Source organism: Nomascus leucogenys, unplaced genomic scaffold (assembly GCF_006542625.1).
Source record: "Nomascus leucogenys isolate Asia unplaced genomic scaffold, Asia_NLE_v1 Super-Scaffold_249, whole genome shotgun sequence".
NCBI classification, from domain to species: Eukaryota; Metazoa; Chordata; class Mammalia; order Primates; family Hylobatidae; genus Nomascus; species Nomascus leucogenys.
Window position 1 is genome coordinate 101,012 of NW_022095768.1, and position 25,312 is coordinate 126,323.

General features: G+C 43.9%; 1 protein-coding gene and 1 pseudogene across 2 annotated transcripts in view; one reads left to right on the top strand and one right to left on the bottom strand.

Annotated features, from left to right (window-relative positions):
• Nucleotides 1-5,411: 5,411 nt before the first annotated feature.
• LOC115833555 lies at nucleotides 5,412-5,504 on the bottom strand (annotated as a pseudogene).
• Nucleotides 5,505-10,455: 4,951 nt separating this feature from the next.
• Nucleotides 10,456-25,312, top strand: part of RFFL (ring finger and FYVE like domain containing E3 ubiquitin protein ligase) — a 79,476-nt gene continuing 64,619 nt past the window's right edge. For both annotated transcript variants that reach the window (XR_004028943.1, XM_003278372.4), the window contains exon 1: nucleotides 10,456-10,671. The gene's annotated coding sequence lies outside the window, so the exon portion shown is untranslated. The remainder of the gene's footprint in view (nucleotides 10,672-25,312) is intronic.

The window sequence follows — 25,312 nt, forward strand, 5'->3', positions numbered from 1 at the left end:
TTTGTGGAAGTCAAAGTGTTTTTAGAAGTTTTTCTCAATACAACACTCCAGGTAGCCACTACCAGTCAGTTGGAGTTGGTATTCAAGGTGGAGTCTGGTTGCCATCTCTGCCCTGTTCCCATTATGTAGTGAGTTCAGGTACTTAATACCTAACTGAGGACCCTAGGACTGCAGTTTGAGATCATCTGGGGCTAGGCACAGTGGCTCACACCTATAATGGTAGCACTTTGGGAGCCTGAGGCAGGAGGATCACTTGAGCCCAGGAGTTTAAGAGTTTAAAATCAGCCTGGGCAACATGATGAGACATCGTTTCTATAAAAATATTTTTTAAATTAGCTAGGCATGGTGATGTGCACCTGTGGTCCCCGCTACTTGGGAGCCTGAGGCAGGAGAATTGCTTGAACCTTGGAGGTTGTGGCTGCAGTGAGCCCTGATCGCACCACTATACCCCAGCCCGGGTAACAGAGCAAGGCCCTGTCTCAAGGAAAAAAAAATCATCTGGCCCATCCTGTTACTTAACAGAGAAGGTACCTGAGGCTCAAAAAGGGTGACTGACAGTCCTAGTGGCAGAATGGAGGTGGGATCTGGAACCCAGAACTTGATTCCTAGGCCAGGACTCTTTTTTTTTTTTTTTTTTTTAATCCCCACATTGGCCGGGTGTGGTGGCTCACGCCTGTAATCCCAGCATTTTGGGAGGCCGAGGTGGGTGGATCACCTAAGGTCAGGAGTTCCAGACCAGCCTGACCAACATGGTGAAACCCCATCTGTACTAAAAATACAAAAATTAGCCAGGCATGGTGGCCCATTTCCTATAATCCCAGCTACTCAGGAGGCTGAGGCAGAATCGCTTGAACCTGGGAGGCAGAGGTTGCAGGGAGCTGAGATGGCGCCACTGCACTGCTCAGGTTGGAGCCTGAGCAACAGAGTGAGACTCCGTCTCAAAAAAAAAAAAAAAAAAAAAAAAAATACAAAAATTAGCCAGGCATCGTGGCGCATGCCTGTAATCCCAGCTCCTTGGGAGGCTGAGCATCGTGGCGCATGCCTATAATGCCAGCTCCTTGGGAGGCTGAGTGGGGAGGATCACTTGAGCCCAGGAGGCAGAGGTTGCAATGACCCGAGATCATGCCGCTGCACTCCAGCCTGGGCAACAGAGACTGTTGCAAAAAGAAAAAAAAAAAATCCCCACATTTTATTTAATTTCATTTAATTTCCAGTCCATACAGTTCTATTCCTGCTAGGGTTGTAACTCCAGCTGAAGGCACCATAGCTCTCACTCAAGGAGTTTCTGTGGCCATGGGAAGGTGTTGCATTCACTGCTACTTCAGACCACCACGTGACATTCCTGCAGGCTGTGCCCCTCACAGCTGGCTTCATCCTTTGGCTCCTCCTAGACCAGGGCTTTGTCTTGCCTGCCTGCTGCCACTGCACTCTCTGTTCCGGCCACAGCACACTGTGCAGTCCCCTGGTAGGACTTGGGCTAGGCTGGCTCTCCTGTCCAAGTGCCTTTTGCTCCCTTTGCTTATGTGTCTGTCTCTGCCCAGCTCCCACTGTGTCTGGTGCACACCCACCCTGACATCCTTTTTTATGCCTCAGCTGCGATCTAGATAGATGCTTACAGTAACTCCCCTGTATTATTTATTCACTTGTACTTTCTGTTCACGTGTCTGCCTACAGGCTCCCACTTTTTGTCACTTTTTCTCTTTATACATTATGGAAGCTCAGTAATTATTAAATAGATGAATGATGTTTTAAAAATATATTTTAAAAAAAGCAAAGGACTGGCTCTATCTCAGGAGTTCCTTCCATAAAGCATCAACTTTCAATTTCCCCCGCAGGGGTGGTTTGAGACCTGAGGGCACTCTCTAGTTCTTAGGAAACAAATACACACACACACACACACACACACACGTATATACACACACATATATACACACATATATATATGTATGAGCCAGGTGCAGTGGCTCACGCCTGTAATCCCAGCACTTTGGGAGGCTGAGGCAGGCCGATCACTTGAGGTCAGGAGTTCGAGACCAGCCTGGCCAACATGGTGAAACCCCGTCTCTACTAAAAATACAAAAATTAGTTGGGTGTGATGGCTTGCACCTGTAATCCCAGCTACTTGGGAGGCTGAGGCATGAGAATCGCTTGAACCTGGGAGATGGAGGTTGCAGTGAGCCGAGATTGTGCCACTGCACTCTAGCCTGGGCAACAGAGTGAGACTCCATTTAATATATATATATATATATATATATATATATATATATATATATATATTCACACACACATCATTGAGTCCCCAGAGTGTCTTCTTACATATCTTTTTACAGGGGACTATTGTATGCCCTTTGACATCAGACGAAATTAATGTTGAGATCCTACTATGTGCTAGCACTTGATGGCCTTAATTAAAAATCAGGCATTTGAATTCCCAAGGACTCAGGCAAAAGGTCCATGTATCATTAAGGCTGCAAGTAACAAAACCTAGCTTAAAGAAGTGTAAATACTAGGGACACTTGTTTATATTTATTTCTTTTATGTTTCAAGACAGAGTCTTGCTCTGTCACCCAGGCTGGAGTGCAGTGGCACAATCACGGCTCACTGTACCCTTTACCTCCCAGGCTCAAGTGATCCTCCCACCTCAGTCTCCCAAGTAGCTGGGACTACAGGTGTGTGCCACCACACTCATCTAAGTTTTGTATTTTTTGTAGAGGCGGGGTCTCTCTACGTTGCCGAGGCTGGTCTTGAACTCCTGGGCTCAGGCGATCTACCCTCCCTGACCTCCCAAAGTACTAGGGATTACAGTCATGAGCCATCATGCCTGGCAGGGACACTTATTATCTCTGATAACAGGAAGCCTGAGGTTCGTTAATTTAGTGGCTCGTTGTCAAATGGCATAGGGCCTTTGCATCCTTCTGCTCTGTTCTTTTATGTTGGTTTTGTCTTCAAGCTTGTTCCCCTTATGAAAGCCTGGCTGCAGCCATTTTGAGCATCAGTCCAGACATGACAATATCTACAGGCAGGAGAAGGATCACCTCCTGTGTGTCCTTTAAAGAACAAGGTGTTAACATGCCAGGAGCTGTGGCTCCTGTCTGTAATCCCAGTACTTTGGGAAGCCAAAGTAGGAGGATCGCTTGAGGCCAGGAGTTCCAGACCAGCCTGGGCAACATAGCAAGACCCTATCTCTATAAAATAAAATAATAAAAATTAAGAAAACAAGGTGTTAAAAGACAAAATTAAAGCAAATATAGTTTTGCAGATTGTAATTGACTTTTATTTGCAATTCTAGAATTGGGCTGCCCTCAGAACCAGGACAGGTTCGGAGAATTCCAGAGCTGCAACATAGTCTGAAAGCATTTGTGGTCAGAAAACAGAAATGAGATACAAAGACAACTAATTGGTTACAGCTCTGCCTTTGCCTTATTTGAAAATGGTTTGAATAGTTGGCTGCCTGGAACCCACTGAGGCTGATGATGTGATTGGCTGAGCCTCAGCAATCTGTTACAAAAGTATACTCCTAAGTTAGGTTTTCAGTTAGTTTGCATACTAAGGCTGCAGTTTGTTAAGGGCCCAATAAAGCCTCCTCAGGTCAATTTTTTTTTTCTTTTTGAGATGGAGTCTTGCTCTGTTGCCCAGGCTGGAGTGCAGTGGCATGATCTTGGCTCACTGCACCTCTGCCTCCTGGGTTCAAGTGATTCTCCTGCCTCAGCCTCCTGAGTAGCTGGGATTACAGGCACGTGCCACCACGCTCAACTTTTTTTGTATTTTTAGTAGAGATGGGGTTTCACCACGTTGGCCATGGCTGGTCTCGAACTCCTTAGACCTCAGATGATCTGCCTGCCTCGGCCTCCCAAAGTGCTAGGATTATAGGCATGACCCACTGTGACTAGCCCTCAGGCCAAATTTAGCTTTTGTTTGTTTGTTTGAGATGGAGTCTCTGTCACCTAGGCTGGAGTGTAGTGGCACGATCTTGGCTCACTGCAACCTCTGCTTCCTGGGTTCAAGCAATTCTCCTGCCTCAGCCTCCTGAATAGCTGGGATTACAAGCATGCACCCCCATCCCCGGCTCTTTTTGTATTTTTAGTAGAGATGGGGTTTCACCATGTTGGCCAGACTGGTCTCAAACTCCTGACCTCAGGTGATTCACCTGCCTCTGCCTCCCAAAGTGCCTGGATTACAGGAGTGAGCCACCGCACCTGACCCCAAATTTAATTTAACAAAGGACTAACTCAGAACTAACTTCCAACCAAAACTGATTCACCTCAAATCTCATTGGTGCAGAATTGCTTCATACACCCATGTGTAATACAGTAACTGGCAAGAAAAAGGGACTGCTGTGATTGACTTGAACCAACTAGGAAATAGCCCTGGAGCTGAGGCTGGGGACAGGCTTTCCTGAAGCACATGCTGGAGCCACTGAAAGAAAAATGGGAGTTCTGCTTTCTACTAGAAAGGAGAGTGTGTGGATGAACTGGATGCTGGGTGGGCAGCCTCTCACTAGTACTTACGGTAGTACCAAAGACGAGTTAATCAAGGCTCTATTATGTATCCTGAGGCTCTTAATGCATGTCTCATTATGACCTTAGGACAGCCTGTGGCAGAGGGAATCATTCCATTTAATAGACAGTAAATGGGAGCTCAGTGAGGTTAAGGACATAAAGCTAATAAGTGACAGCACGGGAATCCAGACACATATCTGCCTGATACCAAACCCATTTCTTCCCATCTGCATGCTGCCTTCTGCTATAAATATGTAAATGTTTCCACAAAATTCTTTTTCATACTTTGCCCTGATAGCAGCAAGGGCTGCACATCCCAACCTCTTTTCAGCTTAGCTCACCATAAAAAGCGGGATCAGAGATCTATATTCTCAGCTCTTTCTGATTTCCCCCAGGGAAGTTACAAAAGAATGACAAAAACTTGGAGAAGGCAGATATCATTAGTATTAAAGAGAACTGGAGGTTTAGGGAGAAATAAAGCTGAATAGGAAACAACAGGACCGGCTGAGCGCGGTGGCTCATGCCTGTCATCTCAGCACTCTGGGAGGCTGAGGTGGGTTGATCATTTGAAATCAGGAGTTCGAGACCAGCTTGGCCAACATGGCGAAACCCCATTTCTACTAAAAATACAAAAATTAGCTGGGCGTGGTGGCGGGTGCCTGTCGTTCCAGCTACTCAGAAGGCTGAGGCAGGAGAATCGCTTGAACCCGGGTGGTGGAAGTTGCAGTGAGCCGAGATCACGCTACTGCACTCCAATCTGGGTGACGGAACAAGACTCCATCTCAAAAAAACAAAACAAAACAAAACAAAACAGGGCCTATGTATCCCTGAGATGTAAAGTAGGGGGAGATAAGGGATTTAGATGTATATCCTACTAGGTTTTTGCTGTGTTCTGCCATGCAGTTGTCTGGGCAGGATTTATTTATTTTTTAATTTATTTCAGGGGCCATGCTAATCTTCTTTGTATTGTTCCAATTTTAGTGTATGTGCTGGTGAAGCAAACACTGGGTAAGTTTTAAACTGTCTAATTCTGTGAGTTGGGGTTTGGCCTTGGAGAAGGCTCTGCGATGCATAGACCTTAAATTAGAGTTAGGTATATTATTAATCCAAAGTGATCCTGAATGCTTTCTATCATTTTTTCTTGTCCTATTGCAGTGGCTGTCTAAACTAAAACTGACTTTTAGTACTACACAGAATAGAAGCAACAATAACAATCATCCTTGTCTTGTTCCTAACTTTAGTGGACTATTTACAATATTTTACTGAGTTAAATGCCTTAGGTTCCATGTTAGGTCTTTATCAAAGACCTCACTGGGTTTCCCTTCAGTCTTGGAGGAGTCTGGGTATTGGCCATGACATTTGCCATAAATGATGGCATTCTCTCTGCCAGGTCCTCATGCCCTGGAGCTGTACAGCTGTGCTTCAGCTGCTGCATGTTTGACTTTTTGAGTAGCCCTTGAATCTCTGCTCTTCCTTGGCCTCTCTATAGTTTGTGGTATAATAGCCTCAGCTTAAGTTTGAGTTTTGTAGGAAAACAATGGGCCTGTGCTGACAAAGATACAAAGTCAAGGAACAGGATTTTTTATATCTCAACTAACTTGATCCTAGCTTTGACATTTACTTGCCGTATAACACTGGATGAATAACAGTCTCTTTAAGCCTTAGTGTCATCCACCATGAAATGGGAAAAATAATATCTGTTTCATAGAGTTGTTTTAGGATCATGTAGCTTATGTAAAACACTGAATAGTTTTCCAGGCATGACATAGGCACTCAATCTCATATTATGAATAAGCTTATGATGCATGGGGGGTGCTGATGACAGCTTTCTTCTGTCCAGGCAGGCCCAGCTACATGGTGGTATGACCAGTGCAATCACACAGGGCCCCATGCTTAGCAGGGCTGTGTACTTAGTTTAATGCTCTGCCGTTGTCATCTTGAAATTCTTAATTTTTAAACAAGTGTCCCGCCGGGCGCGGTGGCTCAAGCCTGTAATCCCAGCACTTTGGGAGGCCGAGGCGGGTGGATCACGAGGTCAGGAGATCGAGACCATCCTGGCTAACATGGTGAAACCCCGTCTCTACTAAAAATTACAAAAAAATTAGCCGGGCGTGTTGGTGGGCGCCTGTGGTCCCAGCTACTCGGGAGGCTGAGGCAGGAGAATGGCGTGAATCCAGGAGGTGGAGGTTGCGGTGAGCCGAGATCGCGCCACCGCACTCCAGCCTGGGGGACAGAGAAAGACTCCGTCTCAAAAAAAAAAAAAAAAAAAAAAAAAAAAAAAAAAAAAAAACAAGTGTCCCATATTTTGCACTGTTTCTTGCAAACAGTGTAGCCAGTTCTGTCTCCAGGAATGGATCCAGCACTAGTACTGGCCCTTCTCTTTGGGAAACATCCTTCCATTGATTTCTTAGGGAGTAAATCCCTTGAAGAGTAACCTCCCATAGAAAAATTAGGGTTAGCACCCTGTGTATGTTTATCTCTAACTGTTCCATTCTCAGTAACCTACACATCCTCTCTTATTAAACAAAACAAAACAAAACAAAACAAAACAAAACAAAACAAAAAACACTTTATATTTTACAGAAGCTATTAGATCCAGAGAAGCCGGTAGGGGGTGCTGGTGAAGCGGAATGGTGATTTGGGATTTTGGAATCAGGAAAAAGATCTAAGTTCAAAACCCTGCTAGTCCCTTTCTGGCCGAGTTACTTAGACAAGGTAATGTCTCTGTCCTACTGGTAAAGTGTATGTTGCAGGGGAATTACATTTTCTTTGTTGGTAAAATATATGTCTCAGGGGAATTAAACAGATAATTTATGTAAAGTGCCTTTCACAGAGAGTCTGGCACATAGTAGGTGGTCAGTCACTATTAATTCTTCCAGCTCTTGCCAGAAGTAACTAAAATCAGGGCACTAGGACTTCCAAGCCATGCTGCTACTAATAAAAGAAATAATATGATTTATTTTTTCACAACTGTTTGGGGAAAGGCCTGTGCTTCATAAATATGCATTGGAAAGTACTTAGCAAATGAGTAGAAATAATAAAAATATGTCCAAGTAAACAGCTCCTATAAATATGTCACTTGGTAGACAAATTAGTGTTTTATCACTACTAAATACTATTGCTTGCTGAAAAGGATTTCGGATTGCTTGCACAATGGGTACATTATTGAATGCCTCTGTGGAAGGGCATGATAAAGATGAAAAATAGTGATGGTGGTAATGCCTAAGGTGGAGAAAGGAGGAGTGTGGATAAACGCAGCTCGGAGGCCTCTGTGCTGCAGTGATATGCACATTATTTAGCAGCATTCCAATGATTTGCTTGTAATATGGACCAGACGGCCCAGAAAAAAATGATTTCCACAGGATGTCATGAATCCAAACTTCAATTATTGGATCCAATCAGTGGATTAAGTGCACCCCCTTTCAGAACTGAACCTTCAGGTTGTAAACTAAGTTTACAAAAGGACATCCCCAGGTCTCACCCCACCCTTGTTCTGGACCTATTAACTTTTTTTCTGTTTGTTTGTTTTTTGTTTTGAGATGGAGCCTTGCTCTGTCACCCAGGCTGGAGTGCAGTGGCACAATCTCAGTTCACTGCAACCTCCACCTCCCGAGTTCAAGTGATTCCCCTGTCTCAGCCCCTCGAGTAGCTGGGATTATAGGCGTATGCCACCAAGCCTGGCTAATTTTTGTTATTTTTATTAGAGATGGGGTTTCACTACATTGGCCAGGCTGGTCTCAAACTCCTGATCTCAAGTGATCAGGTCTCCCAAAGTGCTGGGATTATAGGCATGAGCCACCGTGCCTGGCCTGGACCTATTAACTTTCTATAGCTATGATTTCTATCAAGAGAAAAGAGTGATGTGGTGGAAAATGCTGTGCCTTCATCGCAGGTAGGAATCTATTTCAGAATTGAGAGGATGGACAAGGTCCTGGCATATCTAGGGAAAAGGAATTAGAGGGAAAGGAGGAGACCATAAATGCTTTTGGAGGGTAGGGCTGGAAATGAAGACTTAGAGAGAAGCAAACCAGACAGAATTGCATCAGGGAAAGTTACAAAAATAGCCAGGAAGGAAAACGATGGGTACATTTAATTCGGATGTGGGAGGCCTTTAGCAGGTCAGTCTTTCCATGCATTCCAGGTGATTGAAAAAATCAGTTTTAAATTCCAGCTTTTTGGGGCGCAGTGGCTCATCCCTGTAATCCCAGAACTTTGGGAGGCCAAGGCGGCAGATTGCTTGAGGTTAGGAGTTTGAGACCAGCCTGGCCAACATGGTGAAACTCTGTCTCTACCAAAAACAGGCAAACAAATAAACAAATTAGCTGAGCGTGGTAGCAGGTGACTGTAGACCCAGCTATAGGGTGGGAGGATCCTTTGAACCTGGGAGGCGGAGGTTGCAGTGAGCGGAGATCACGACACTGCATTCCAGCCTGGGTGACAGTGAGACCCTGTCTCAAAAAAACAAAAATAAATAAATTGCAGCTCCGTGTATTCAAGACACTTCTGGTTGAAAGAAAAAAAAAGCAATACATTCCAGCGCCACCTTTTTCTAACCATGGGGTTTTGGGTAAATTACTTAATATGTAGATCCTCATTGATAACATGGGAATAATAGTACACAGTTTGCTGGGTTGTGAGGATTTAAAATAATACTTGTAAAGTGACAGAGTCTGATACGTATACGTGATCTTATTATTATTATTTTTGAGACGTCGTCTCGCCCTTGTCGCCCAGGCTGGAGTGCAATGGCGCGACCTTGGCTCACTGCAACCTCTGCCTTCCAAGTAGCTGGGATTACCGGCACCCGCCACCATTCCTGGCTAATTTTTTTGTATTTTTAGTAGAGATGGGGTTTCACCATGTTGGCCAGGCTGGTCTCGAACTCCTGACGTCAGGTGATCCACCCACCTCAGCCTCCCAAAGTGCTGAGATTACAGGCATGAGCCACCACGCCTGGCTCAGGATCTTATTTTCCTTACGATATTCCTTGTTTGAAAATACAAATTGCTCAGAAAAACTGGGAGTTCTCAATAGAACCTAAAACCTAAGAAAACTGTGTCACTAGACACCATTTAAAAGAAGGGTTGGAACTTAATATTATGTTCATGACTAGGCATCGTAGGCCACGCTGGCTAACCATCCCCTGGGCGGCCCTGCTGCTTGGCGGTTTACTAACCACAGCTACATGCATGCGCTCACTAAATCCACGCCAACCTGCATTTCTGGGATGAGAAAACCAGAGTTCGTAAAGGTTAGGTACCTTGCTGGAAGGTGCATGGGTAAAAGGCAGGGATGGATCCTTGCTGAGTCATTCCCATTCTACCACAGCCTTCCTCAGCAGCTTCCTGACCTTCCTGAGGGGAAGTAGCTAGTCCTAGGGGTTTAGACTGGGCAGTGCTAGAGTGAGTGGGACAAGCATGGGTTTTTAGGTCCCACAGACCCGGCTTCTAATACATGCCAGTTGTGGGACGCTGAATAAGCTCGTAACCTCTAGTGGGGCTGGGTTTCTGCAATCATGAAGCAGGGAAAACCGTCGTCTGCTCATAGCACTGATGAGAGTGTCAATGAGACATGAAAGTCAGGCACCTTTCAAAGTTTTATGACATGCGTTCAGAGGTGTTGAGGGACTCGCTCAAGGTCACCAAGCCGGGTCTTGACCCAGCTGAAACTTGGACTTGGACCCTTGGGCGCCTCTCGCAGAATTGTGTGACCAAGGTAAACAGCAGCGGCCGACACCATGACTTTGGGGAAACGACGCCTCCTACGGTCCGACGGCTCAGACCAGCCCGGCCCCGCCTCCGGGAGCCCCAGCTCCGCCAGGGGGCGCGAGCGGAGGCCGCGCTCGAGGCCGCCGGGCGCCTCGCTCTTCTCTATGGTGGCTCGGGCGCGGCGGGAGCGGAGGCGCGCTCCCGAGAGGGGGCGGGGCCGAGTCAGGGGCGGGGCCGCGCGGAGGGCGGGAGCGGCAGGGCCGGGCCGGCTGGGGATGGGTGGGGGGGCCGACTTCCTGGGGCCGCCCGTGAGGATGTCGCGACCTCCCCCGGGTGCCCCTCAGCGCCAGAGACGCCGCCGCCGCGGAGTCCGCAGCCTCCCTGCCTGAGGCTTCTGCGGCCGGGATCCGGCCCCTCCCCTCGCCTCCTCTCCTAGGTGCCGGCCCGGCGGGCGGCCGCAGCAGGTGAGGAGGCGGCGGCGCTGGGGGCCGCTGGGCGCCCGGCCTAGGGAAGGACGGGAAGGGGGACGGTCGGGTGCCGTCAGGCTGTGGTCTGGGGGCCCTTCCTCTGTGTGGGGCGCGGCCTGGGACTCTCCCTGCCCTACAGGGGTAGGGGGAAGCCGTTTGCTGGCTGGAAGTCCCCGCCTTCAGGGCAGCCCACACCTGTCCTTTGAAAAGTCCCCTCAAAGAAAGCGTTTCACCTGTGGGGGCAGTAACGGGAGACGTGCGTCCTCGATTATCCCCAAGCGCCCTGCAGACCGGCAGGTCTAGTTGGCTTGTGGGGAAAAGATACCTCTTTGTACGTCAGAGGAAACTGAGGCAGGTCCGCGGCGGCCTGCTTACCCCTTTAAAGGAACCAGCCCGTCCCTACCTCCGTCTTAGACGGAGGCGGCTGGAGGAGGGAGGTTTGGAGTTTGGAGATTTGATGGAGAAGTTTGGGAATGCGGTTCTCCCCGCAGGGTCCACTGTTCCCTCGCTTGGGAGTTGTCCTCTGTTCGCGATGTGTGTGAGGTCGCCACTGTGCGGCAGCGGTCAAGACCGAGAGGGAAATGGGGCCTCTCTTCAGCCGGCTGCCCAGGAGACAGTTGACTAGACATGGGGAAGTCTGGCGAACCAGGGGAGCCAGAGCCTCCGCTGGCACGTCTGCTCAGAGCTTGAGTTCAGGCTGGTAGAAGAGATAAACAACAGCATATTTTCTCCTTTTTGTTGGTCTGTCATTTGTTCTAGGGGGAAAAAAAAACTGCTTGTGTAATCAAGAGTGTACCGTGCCACCCCCCAGTCTACCATAAGGAAGGATAATTGTTAGCTTGGAAATAGTGTTTTACCCACAACTGTCACTTTGCTCCCTGGTTAAAGGCCAGAGTGACGTGATGAGCAAACATCCCGGGGTGCGTGTGGCCTTCTAAGAAAGCAGTAAGTTCCTTATGTATCCCTTTGATGATTGGTTTAGAGGACAGAGAGACTTCCTGTTACCACTGTCGCTGCAACTGTTTGGGGTGCCGTATTCTCCCCGTGACAGTTCAATTTACTGAAATGTGGGCCGGGCTGCCCATTTATTATACCATTCTTCTAGGAATGGGAGTAGGCAGGGGACAAGGTACTGGGCTGAGTTTGTGTACAGAGTTCTAGGGCTGCAGCCTAGCCGTGACAGCTCCTTTCTGTTAAGGGGATTTCAGGTTTGACAACTTCTTTATCCTTTTCTCTGATTACATTCTCTTTCACATTCAAGGAAGTAGATGATGGCAAAGGTTTTTGAACTTCTATTGTATATTTCCTAATTCTGAATTTTAGAGTACAATTCAGAAGTTAGTTTATTTAGAGGTATTCTTAAGTTTGAAAATATTTGGGTATATTTTCATAACACCTGCAGATTGATGTGGCAGGGCTAATATATTGATTGTGATTGAAGAAAATGTTCATGTAATCTAGGACACACTCATTTTAATGCCCATCTAATTACAAAGACCAGCTGGTTAAAAACTTTCATATTGATCAGGTAGACAGTTGTGATACCTTGTTTACATCGGCATCAAGGGTTGTAAATATTTAAATCGACCAGTTTAACCAGTTGCCAAAATAACATGCACAAAAAAAGTCCCTTCTCAGAAACCGTAAAAATCAATTTCTTTCAAACCTTCTCTCACGACCAAGCCAGTTGACATAACTTTGCTTGGTACCATCTAATAGGAACACCTTTTTTTTTTTTTGGAGACGGAGTCTCACTCTGTCACTCAGACTGGCGTGCAGTGGCGTAATCATGGCTCACTGCAGCCCTGACCTCCTAGGCTTAGGTGACTCTCCCTTCTCAGCCTCCTGAGTAGCTGGGACCTCAGGCATGCACGACCACACCCAGCTAGTTTTTGTATTTTCCGTGGAGACGAGGTTTTGCCATGTTGTTGGACATGAACTGGGATCAAGCGATCCTCCTGCCTCGGCTTCCCCAAGTTCTGAGATTACAGATGTGAGCCACCACGCCAGGCCGGAACACCTCTTAAGGGTTGTGGAAAAGGCGTTTTTAGTGACCAGCATTTAAGAAGACAAAACAAACAGCAGCAATAACAAAAAAGGGCACAATTTCTTTTCTAATTACGTGTGCATTGTTATTTAAATATAGTCACACCCATCTCTATGAGTGTCATGCCTAAGACTTTCTGAGAACACCTCTGTAAACCTAAGAAGTTGTTAGGGGGACTAATTCCACCTTGATTTTTTATTCTTGTCATAGAACCTTTAATTAACTGCCATTGTTTTAATCATAGAGACTTTTATACCAAACTTGTACTAGTCATAGTGTTTATGTTTTTGGAGGAAAGATTTAACCTCTATACCTTAGAATCTCATAACTTGTTAATACAATAACAGAATTAAGGTATTAGAGTTTAATGAGAACACATAGTTTAAATTGCTATTGGTGAAGTCTCAAGCGAGGAGCTGCTTCATTGTTGTTTGGTAATGGTTACTGGTTTAATGATGATTACTGGTTGTTTTTGTTTCACTTCTAGTTATTGGTAATGGTTATTTGGTGTTTGTGTAAGAAAGATTTTGGCAATTGTAAAGATAGTCTTTTTTTTTTTTTTTTAATTGAGATGGGGGTCTCACTCCTGTCAGCCATGCTGGAGTGCCATGGAATGATCTCAGCTCAATGCAACCTTGCCTCCTGGGCTCATGCAATCCTCTTACCTCAGCCTTCCCAAGTACCTGGGACCACAGATGTGCGTCACTACGCCCAGCTAATTTTTGTGTTTTGGGTGGAGACAGGGTTTTGCCATGTTGCCCAGGCTGGTCTCAAACGCCTTGAGCTCAAGTGATCCTCTGGCCTCGGCCTCCCAAAGTGCTGGGATTATGGGTGTGAGCCACTGTGCCCAGCCTAAAGACAATCTTTTCATATACAAACAGACTTCCGGTTCTTTTGTAAGGAAATATCTGATTAACTTCTTATTTCGTGACTTTATATTAGTTAAGCAGTTTTAAAATAGTAAAACTAATTTGGCTCTTAGTAGGATATCCTATTATATCTCACATAAAAGTCATCTCAGATAGGTAGGAATTGGCCTCATGTATTTAAAGACTTCTGCCCTCCCTGTTTCCAAGATTTAACAGCTGCCATCAGGACAGCGGTCATAGCTAATCCTGTTAGGCCAGTCTTAGTTTAAACCCATTATCCTTTCTCTTCATTAAGACTGGCATGAAGTTCCTCCTTTACTTTTCTTATGCAGGGTGAATATTCCACATTTTTAATGTATTTGGGCCTGTTAACATTCTGAAGTGAAGCTAAGCAGTTGGTTAAAAGAGTCCTTCATGTTTTTAAACAGTTTCCTTTTTAAAGCATCAAATCTCCATCTTGGCTGGGTGCGGTGGCTCACTCCTGTAATCCCAGCACTTTGGGAGGCAGAGGTGGGTGATCACCTGAGATCAGGAGTTAGAGACTAGCCTGACCAATATGGTGAAACCCTGTTTCTACTGAAAACACAAAATTAGCCGGGCATGGTGGTGTATGCCTGTAATTCCAGCTACTTGAGAGACTGAGGCAGGAGAATCACTTGAACCTGGAGACGGAGGTTGCAGTGAGCCGAGATCGCACCACTGCGCTACAGCCTGGGCAACAAGAGCGAAACTCCATCTCAAAAACAACAACAACAACAAAAAACTGCATTTCCTCTGGAGTAAAACCAGCTTTTTGAATCTGATAATAAAACAAAAGCTGTTTTTTCCTGCTCTCTACTAATAGAAAGTCTTTATTAACTTTACCTTACTGGTTTTGTTAGTACAGTGACTAGTGACTGGTAGTAAATGATAACCTAGTGGTAATGGGAGATCCTGAAATCTCCTGAATCATCAATGACAGGTCACATTGTGTTCAGTGCAGCTTTAGCCTTTTGAGCATGTTTTATTGTACGGAGTTCCAAAAGCCAGCCACTCCTTGAAAGATGAGGTACCTGGTGATTTGCTGCTGAGTCACTGACCGAGATATTCTTTAAAAATGCAGATTTCCCAGCCCCACTTCCTGGAGATTTTGATTGAGTGGGTAGGTGATGACCAGGGAACTACCTTTTATTTTTTCAATGTTATAATTTTATTATTACTACTATGAGGCCATACCCCGTAGATGCCACCTTTTATTTTTGTTATTTATTTTTATTTTATTTCATTTTATTTTGAGACGGAGTCTTGCTCTGTCACCCAGGCTGGAGTGCAGTGGTGGGATCTCGGCTCACTGCAACCTCTGTTTCCTGGGTTCAAGCAATGCTCCTACCTCAGCCTCCCGAGTAGCTGGGATTACAGGCACCCACCACCACACCCAGCCAATTTTTGCATTTTTAGTAGAGATGGGGTTTCACCACATTGGCCAGGCTGATCTTGAACTCCTGACCTCATGTGATCCACCCACCTCAGCCTCCCAAAGTGCTGGGATTATAGGTGTGAGCCACCGCACCCAGTCTATTTATTTATTTTTGAGACAGTCTCAGCTCTGTCATCCAGGCTGGAGTGCAGTCACTGTAACCTCCGCCTCCCAGGTTCAAATGATGCGCCTGCCTCAGCCACCCAAGTAGCTGGGACCACAGATGTGTGTCACCACACCTGGCTAATTTTTGTATTTTTAGTAGAGACGGCGTTTTACTATGTTGACCAGGCTGGTCTCAAACTCCTGACCTCAGGTGATCTGCCCGCCTTGGCCTCCCAAAATGTTGGGATTACAGGTGTGAGCCACTGCGTCCGGCTGGAAGCTAGCTTTAAAAAATCTCCCTTGCATCTTTATTTTCAAAAAGCTCCCCAAGTGCTTTTTATTTATTTATTTTTTTGAGATGGAGTCTCTCTCTGTCACCCAGGCTAGAGTGTGTGGCATGATCTCGGCTCACCGCAACCTCTGCCTCCCGGGTTCAAGCAATTCTCCTGCCTCCGTCTCCCAAGTAGCTGGGATTACAGGCACGCACCACTGCGCCCGGCTAATTTTTGTGTTTTTAGCAGAGGCGGGGTTTCACCCCGTTGGCCAGGCTGGTCTCAAACTCCTGACCTCAGGTGATCCGCCTGCCTCGACCTCCCAAAGTGCTGGGATTACAGGCTTGAGCCATTGAGCCGTGACTGGCTTCCCAAGTGCTTTTGATGTGCAGTCAAGTTTGGGAACCACCGTTTTATTGCATTGATACTTTTTTTCAGGGTTGGGGGGCATTATCTCCTGTACATCAAGCCCCATGGAACTTTGAAAATTGGGGTTCATTTTTCTTCCCTTTTCTTTCTTTCTTTCTTTTTTTTTTTTTTTTGAGACAGTCTTGCTCTGTCACCTAGGCTGGAGTGCAGTGGTGTGATCTCGGCTCACTGCAACCTCCACCTCCCGGGTTCAAGCAGTTCTCCTGCCTCAGCCTCCCAAGTAGCTGAGACTACAGACATGCACCAGCATGTCCAGCCTATTTTTGTATTTTTAGTAGGGATGGGGTTTCACCATGTTGGCCATGCTGGTCTCAAACTACTGACCTCAAGTGATCTGCCTACCTCGGCCTCCCAAAGTGTTGGGATTACAGGCGTGAGCCACTGTGCCTGACCCGCTTTTCTTTTTTAATTTTTAGAGTGAAATTATGCACATTGAAATTCCTTATAAATTGGTATTCCCTCTAATAGAATCGTTATGCTAGCCAGGATGTTTGATTTGCTAGAATAGCCCATTTCCTAGTCATGACAGATAACAAAGAGCTTTTATAACTTTTATGTAAATTGCTTTACAGTGAGGCCCCCTCTGCTGTATTATCTATCAGGAGTCATGAGGGAGGGTTTTTGGTGAAAGTACCTTCGTTTATCTCATGAGTGGACAAATGAATGATAATGTGGAAACAACTAGAGGTCTGAATAGGTAGTTGAATCTAGTTATGATCATCAGTGTTGGATGGCAGAGATGCCTGGGAATTCTCTGTATGTCAAATTTTAGAATAAAGTCAGTTTGTCTGTTTTATTTCTACACAGCTGAAGCCTTTATTGAAAATAATAGGTGCGTAACAGATAGTTAATAAAATTTAGTCAGCAGCCGTTTGATGAGTTCATGGAAGGAAGAATAATTGCTGAAATTTGGAACCATCTGATTTAAAACAGACTCAGGCACTAGATACATTATCCCTAATGTTGTTTGTTTGTATAGACAAACCTGGTTTTGAATTCTGACTCCCCCACTTCCTGGCTGTGCTACCTTAGGCAAATTACTTAACCTCTGTGAGCTTCAGTTTTTTCATCTGCAAGATGAAAATACCTGGTAGGATTGTTATGTGGATTAAAAGGGGAAAAATATGCATGGTAGGATTAAAAGAGAGAAAAATATGTTTTTTGTACGTTGTAGGCAACTCAATAAACGTCCCTTCTCCCACTTCCTCACACAATTTTTATTCTGTAGGCTTAAGATGCTTTTCTAAATCCAGCTTTCTCTGTATCTCTTTCCAGGAATATCTATTCAGTCAGCTCTTTTAGAAAATGTATGAAAGAGTGAGGACTAAAGTTAAGAACCAGAGAATAGGGGTAAGAAGAATGAGTCACAGGACAATTAGCAACACTTTAAACAATTTTTTAGAATGAGTGGAGTGTTGGCATGTGCCCAGAGTTACTAACTGCAGGAATAAATGAATAACATTACCCAAATTCTGCCATCTGTACCTGGACGGTAGCCCAGATTAGGCTAGGAGCCTTTGAGGGTGGCCCCATTAAGTAGCACCTAACATCTAGTTCTTTCATTATCTTCTTTTCTCCCTTTTGGTCTTCATTTCTTGTTCCCTGTCTCCTCCTTTACCCTCTTTTAAAGCCGTCCTTCCTTTAGACTTGCCGATCATCATCATAGATGCAGGCCCAGTCCCTGGAAATCGAGGCTAAAAGAGGTTTCTGGTTGCTAACACCTGTCTCCTAGCTAAATGAATAAGCTCTTTTGTGGGCAGGATGTTAAAAAAGCTGATTAGTACAATACCAGCTTAAAGGGCCTATTAATGATACAGCATATGTAAATCACAGTGATTTAAAGCCATTTTAGAGATTAATTTCTTATATATTTATTTTCTGTATTGAATTATGATGTCAGTTGAATTTTTACATCTAAACCATGAATCTGTTTATTGCCTAAACAGACTAATTTCTGTCATATTGATTGGGAATCATTTATATTCTAAAGAAGTTTCTACCCTTAAGGGCCTTTGTATTGTTTGGCAAATGTCTAACTAGTGTGTAATACAATTTAAAGTTTTGTTCACTGCACTGCTGCCATAACTAGTTTAATTTCTGCTCCTTATATATTTCTGTTGGCAGCTGGAAAATTAAAATACTAGATGTTCCATAAAACTGATTTTTTGAGGGGTGATTTTACTGTCATTTGAATGGACTTAGGCCCCAGGGTACATTTTTTAAGATGTCTTATTCAACTTTCCTGTAATAGTCTCTCTCTCTTTATATAATTAATGTATTAGACACATAATTGGCTGTTTAAGCATTCAGAAGAGACAATGTTTGGCCTTTTACCCAGAGATTATTTTTTTCTACATCTCTTGAGGAAATGTGTGTCATTTTTGGAAACTCCTAAGTATATTACAGTTACACTAGCACGTGAATTTTTGCAAAGACTAGAGAATGAACAATTCCCAAATCATTCTATTCTTTTTAGATCATAGTGTTTCCAACCTGATGTGAAAGTAGAAAGGCTGTGATGTGATGCCTGGTAAATCCTCCTCATAATTTTTCTATATGTTTCACAGAAATATATAGTCTTCAAGAACTGAAGTTACTCTCAAGGAGACTTTACATTTAATTACTCAGTCCATACTTAATTTCCCACAAGATTCTTGGAGAGACACTCACCAGGCTGCTGATTTCATGGAGTTATGACCTACACAGGCTTTTATCTCTGTTAAAGCTACTAACCGCGCCCCCCACCCCCCCCTTTTTTTAGGTTGAAAAGTGACCTTGGTCTGGTAATTTCTTCATTGTCCTCTCCTCTAAAAAGATACAGCAAAACCTTCTTGTTCTCTCAGCAGCGTTTTTCAACTGCTACTACCGCCATGTGCTGAATTTGAATTTGAGCACACTTCAGTATATGATTTTGTTGAGCTAATGTTATCTGACTTTTTAAAGCTGCCGCTCTGCAATGCTACAGTTAAACCTACATTTTCTGTTTTCATGTTCACATGCCTTTTCTAGAATTATATACAAAAATATGTTTTCATTATCTCTGGGTTGTGGAGTGTTCCCTGGGTCAGTCACTTGTTTCTACCAGTGGCTAGTTCTAAGAGTAGGGGAAATCCACCTGGATTTGAACTATTTGCAGCCAGTATGGTCTGCTGAAACATTTTAACTGTCTTGGTCCTTTTTAAAGAAATGCTGCCTAGTCATCTTGAAACTTACAGGAAGTTAGGCCAAGTGGAGGCTCCGCTGGCTTCTGAGTGGTTAAATGCAACTTATTAGTGATCAACACCATTGTTTATTTGCAACTGCTGGATTATGTTAAAAGATTTGAAAGGAAAAAAAGCTTTTCTTAAGGAAATCGTGCATCCGTCTCTCCCACCTCACCCTCTTCTTGTTTTACTCTTCATTTGCTTTGGAAAATCTTTCCAGTCTTGGTACTGATCACATGTATATAGTCTTAGTGGCAATTGAGTCAGCGTATTTTATCCTAAAATATACAAGAAACTATGTGCCCAACCCTCTGCATTTTCTGCTAATCCTCCCATGCTTTTTTACTTTGATAATGATTAAAATATGTGCCTGAGAAATAACCAAGCTTCATCCTCTATCAACTTCCAACCCTCTTCTAGGACTTGCATCAGTAGATGCATGACCAATTGCAGTTGGGTTGGATTGTACCATCTTAACTATACTAATTATTATTTTACACAGCGTGGAAGATCAGCCAGAGCATATGCTTTATTCTAAAATGCTGGGCAAAGGAATGTTCTAATTTGGAGAGAGAGGAAGGAGTGTTTTCTAGGGCCTTAGCAGGAGTAAGTCCACTGAAATTCAGCTCATTTGAGGAATCTGGATTTTTATCAAGGGGTGGAAAGGAATAGTTAGGGGTTAAAATTATGTGCAAGCGGGGGTGGGAAGGAATAATTTATGAGATGAGGACTTTCCCAGTCCATAGTGGAGAATTCTTAATCTTTCAGATTCTCTTATGTCTGTCTACTTATCATATACTGATGGAAGAGTTTACGTAATCCTTCTGTATCAGAGCTAAAGTATACCTTAGCCATTGTTTACTGAGAGGGTGGGAAGAGGGATGTCAGAATATTCTCAGCTTGTCAAAGGGCAGTCCACCTTCCTGTTGTACCCTTGGCCATATGGTTGAATCCAGCACTTCAGATGATTCTGAGTCATCCCCACCACTCCCATTGATCTAGTTCAGTGTTTCCCAATTCTGAAATGTTGACACAGTTAGAGACCAGCAGCTTGAGGAATAGTGACTGTGAACCTACCAATTAATGGGGAACATTAAAATGATAGTAGTTCTGCAGCTTCACCTCTAGATGATCTTCATCAGATTCCTAAATTGCATTTACTTGATAAAATCTTCACCACAGCACATCAACATGTCTCTTGCACTACCCAAAAGCAGTATTAAAAAGGAAAATACGTTGACAATTACTATCTAATTTGTTTTTTATTTGAGATACAGGCTATCTATAACTGTGTTGTTATTTGTGGAAATGCTAGCAAAAAGCAGACTGAAATCTTTCTCCTTACATTGTCGTTTTAGAAACAACACAAACAGGTTAGGCGGTGGCTCGTGCCTGTAATCCCAGCACTTTGGGAGGCTGAGGTGGGTGGATCACTTGGGTTCAGGAGTTCAAGACCAGCCTGGCCAACAGGGTGAAACCCTCATCTCTACTAAAAATACAAAAATTTGCCAGGCATGGTGGTACATGCTTGTAATCCCAGGAACACAAACATTATAAAAATAAGCCTCTAGTTTTATTTGGGAGGGATCAATATACCATATTCGAGTTCTGAATATCGTGTCAGGAAAGCAGTTTTTGATGCCACTAGTTAAATGTTTGTGTGTTTTGATATACAGTTGGTCTTCCCAACCAAACATCACTTTTTTTTTTTTTTTTAAACAGAGTCTCACTCTGCCACCCAGGCTGGAGTTCAGTGGTGCCATCTCGGCTCACTGCAACCTCTGCCTCCTGGGTTCACGTGATTCTCCCATCTTAGCCTCCCGAGTAGGTGGGACCACAGGTGTGTGCCACCACATCCAGCTAATTTTTGTATTTTTTGTAGAGACGGGGTTTCATCTGTTGGCCAGGCTAGTGTCGAACTCCTGATCTAAAGCGATCTGTCTACCTCGGCCTCCCAAAGTGTTGGGATAAGTGCTGGGATTGCAGATGTGAGCCTCTGCACCCAGCCGATCCCTTTTTAAGATGGGGAAAAATGGAAATTTGCTGTTATGTATTACACATATTATGAAAGCATATTAAAACATATTTTCTGGGCCGGGTGTGGTGGCTCATGCCTATAATTCTGGCACTTTGGGAGGCCAAGGCAGGCAGATCACTTGAGCCCAGGAGATCAAGACCAGCCTGGGCAACAAAGCAAAACCTTGTCTCCAAAAAATTAGCCAGATGTGGTATTGTGCGCCTGCAGTCTCAGCTACTCAGGAGTCTGAGTTGGGAGGATTGCTTGAGTCCAGGAGTTTGAGGTTATAATGAACTATGGTTGCACAACTGTACTGTAGTGTGGACAACAGAGTGAGAAAAAATAATGAAAGTCAAATAACTTCTTTATTGGAGATTACATACAAATCGTGACCTTTTTTTAATTCCTAAAGTCTTTAGTAAGGTTGTATGTTTACTGCAATAGATCTTAAATTTTAGTATGGATCAAAAATCTCCTAGGTGCTTGTAAAAAATAAAGATTCCTGGTTCCTAGCCCAGCCCTACAGAATCAAAGTATTTGGGATAGAGATGTGGGATTCTGATGTAGCTTATCTGCAGAACCCACTTGGAGAAAGAATTTATGTGAGAAAGAACTACACATAAAAAAAAGTGATTGAGAAATGCTATTATTTTGCAGAGGAGGAATTTAAAGCATAGAAAAGTCAAGAGACTCAGACTTAACTAGGATATCCAGCTAGTTATTTGACTCTTGCAGACCAGAAGCTAGGTTGGCTGACTACTGTGGATTTGTGCTCTTTCCATTAGATTATAGTCCAGGGTGTGCAATCTTTTGGCCTCCCTGGGCCACATTGGAAGAAAAAGAATTGTCTTGGGCCACACATAAAATACACTAACACTAATGATAGCTGATGAAAGTTTATGAGTTTGTGTTGGGCCCAGAGGCCATGGGTTGATCAAGCTTGGATTATACCAGGGTGCCTCCTTGCTGGTTTATCTAATTGCCTTTAAATCAGAAGGTATACGATAATGAGGGCAAAAGTACTTTGATTCCTTCAGAACAATAATGACTGAACTGGAACTTCATAGTGGGAAAAGTTTGTGCTTCTTAAACTATCTGTGGCGAAGGACCAGATTTGTAAGGGTTTCCCTTCACCCCTAATCTGTTGCCAGCCAATAATTTTGTAGAGTACAAGAAAAGCGAATCACCAGAAAAATCATGCACTTGGATGTCACAGCAATGTCAAGTGCTAGAAAAGTTTCTAAATGCTTACTGTGATTTTCTGTGTTTATCTTGACATGAATGGGCCTCCAGCAGTCTGACACACACACTTTGAATAGCATTGTTCTAGGTGGTTCTTAGCACATCTTAAGAACTTGATATGAGAGGTCCTTGATCATTTTCTTCCTCATGCCGCCTATAACTGAAGCTACCATCTGAGAACTCCCATTCCTACCTGGGGAGAGAAGTTTCATGACTTGGTGATTTCCTAGGTCAGAACCAAAGTTGATAATACTTAGGGACTAGTTAAGGAACTATATATTTAATTTATTTAATTATTATAAATAATTTATATATATAATTTATTTTAATATATTTAATTTATTTTTATTTTTAAAAACCAGAGCATTTATTGCATGACTAATTGTTGAAATTCTTAAGATGAACCGGATGCTGCTGCAGCTGCCCTCTTGGGTTTAGGTGGTGTTCTTTCACAGAATCCATACCTGAATCTGCTGTATACAATTTTTTTTTTTTTTTGAGACAGAGTTTTACTCTTGTTGCCCAGGCTGGAGCGCAATGGCATGATCTCGGCTCACTGCAACCTCCGCCTCCCAGGTTCAAGCGATTCTCCTGCCTCAGCCTCCCTAGTAGCTGGGATTATAGGCATGCGCCACCACACCCGGCTAATTTTGTATTTTTAGTAGAGATGGTGTTTCTCCATGTTGGTCAGGCTGGTCTTGAACTCGCGACCTCAGGTGATCCGCCCGCCTTGGCTTTCCAAAGTGCTGCAATTACAGGCATGAATCGCCACGCCCGGCCTTTTTACTATTATTTTTAAAATTATTGCTCCTTGCAGAGCAGGGCTACCCTATAGGCAGTGTGCCCACAGTAGCCAACCTTTAATATATTTAAGAGTAAATTGAGGCCGGGCATGGTGGCTCATGCCTGTAATCCCAACACTTTTGGAGGCCTGAGGCGGGTGGATCACTTGAGGTCAGGAATTCGAGACCAGCCTGGCCAACATAGTGAAACTCCATCTCTACTAAAAATACAAAAATTAGCCGGGTGTGGTGGCACGCGCCTGTAGTCCCAGCTACTGGAGAGGCTGAGGCAGGAGAATCCCTTGAACATGGGAGGTGGAGATTGCAGTGAGCCAAGATCATGCCACTGCACTCCAGCCTGGGAGACAGAGCAAGACTCCGTCTCAAAAAAAAAAAAAAAAAGGATAAATTGATAGAATTTGCATTGGGTGCTTGTATTGGGAGGCATATTCCCCTCTTTTGACTAAATACTGGAAAGGAGTTTCTAACTTCTTGGCCTGTAATTTAACTCACAGTTAAGATGCTTAAAGATGGGAGACAGAAAATAAAATTTAGGAGTGTGCAATTTCTTCGAGACACTTTTGTGTTTGCTTTTCAGAAGCCTTTTGTGAATAGTCTACAAGGATGCATTATTAGTTTTTGTGGTTATAATGTCACAATTAGTGTTGATTTGGAGCAGGCAGGGAAACCTCTCCATGCATGCTTTTCATCCTGGTTTAATTGCTTAGTTGGATGAAATGTCAAACTTGATAGATTATTGGAGCTGTTATTTTGGTAGTTAAACAATAATGAAACTGTTCGAATGTTTTTGGAGAACACTGCTTCCTGTGTCTGGACTTTGCACTGGAGAGAGTTTCAATTGTTCACAAGCAATACTGGTTAGAAAATGCAGCTTCTGTGGCTCCTAACACAGCTGTCTAAATTACTAGCTATATGGGGGCCTTTGGACAAGCACTGCTTAACACTTTTGGAAACAATTTGTTTCTGATTCCAAAAATGTCGTTGGTCGTTTCCTGAATACTTGAGAAAACTAGAAATGGGAAAAAGGTATTGCATGTGTCTAGGTTATGCCAGTCAAGTGTTTTTTCTTTAAGCATCTCTAGAACAAATTTACCTTTTTAGCAAAGGATGAGAGGTTTATGGAAATGTTGTAGCAGCCCCCTGGGCCTTTCTTTCCTCCTTGATGACTGTTCAGCAGGGTAGCATGTTGTCAGCTTGTGTGCCAGCTTACAGAGGGCTTGGGTTATTATAACCTTGATTAGGAAAGAGGGATGGGCAACAGGAGTGAGAGGACAGATGTTTTTGAAAGTCCCTCTGCCTGCTATGTGAAATCTTGAATTTTCACTTTGAACTTCACTGTTGTTTGGTGACAGATGTTATAAAACTATCTTTAGACAGTTTTCTATTGAAATTGTGTGTTGGCCACAGGAGCTAGGGAAGCATTGGGCGTGCTCAGCAGGATTTATTTCACTCATTCCACTGTGTCAGATGATACTTTTTCTGAATGAAATTGTATGCATTCTTTGGGGAGAGTTAGGGGAAGGCTTATTCTCGTCTAAAAGTATGGGAGAATTTGTGTAAGACTGATCAAAAGACTGGCACTTCTTTTGCTATGTGATACTTCTCTTTGTGCCATATTTTACCTGTAGGAAAATTACCAACAGTTATTATGTGCTCTCCAGGTGCCAGGGACTTTGCTGTATTAACAAGTTTAATCCTCCCAACAATCCTATGAGGTGTGTAGGTGTTATCTGTGTTCCACAAATGTGAAAATGCCGCAGAGAGAAATTAAAGAGGGGGCCCAAAGCCTCACAGTGTTGGAACCCAAGTATTCCAGCTGTAAAGGTTGAGCTGTCAACTACTGGGTGACAGCTGCCTCACACTCCATCAGGATGATTACCTTTTGAATAAGTCTTTACAAATATGTGGGCTGCAGAAGTAACCAGTCCAGAATGAATGAACTCTTACCGCAGTTTTAGCTCAGCAAGAGTGACTGCTATCAGAAACATCCAAAAACCACAGCAATTAGACAAATAAGTTGTGAAAGATGTGGTTTCCAGGTAAGATGTGACAGGCTTCTTACTGCAAATAGTTTTTCTTATAAAAGAAGAAAGACTGGTGGGAGAGATGGTGGAAAAAATGAAAACAATGCTTCTTCTATGATTCTCTGGCCCAACTTCACAGGACTTCATATGTAGTGAAGGCAGAATATTTGC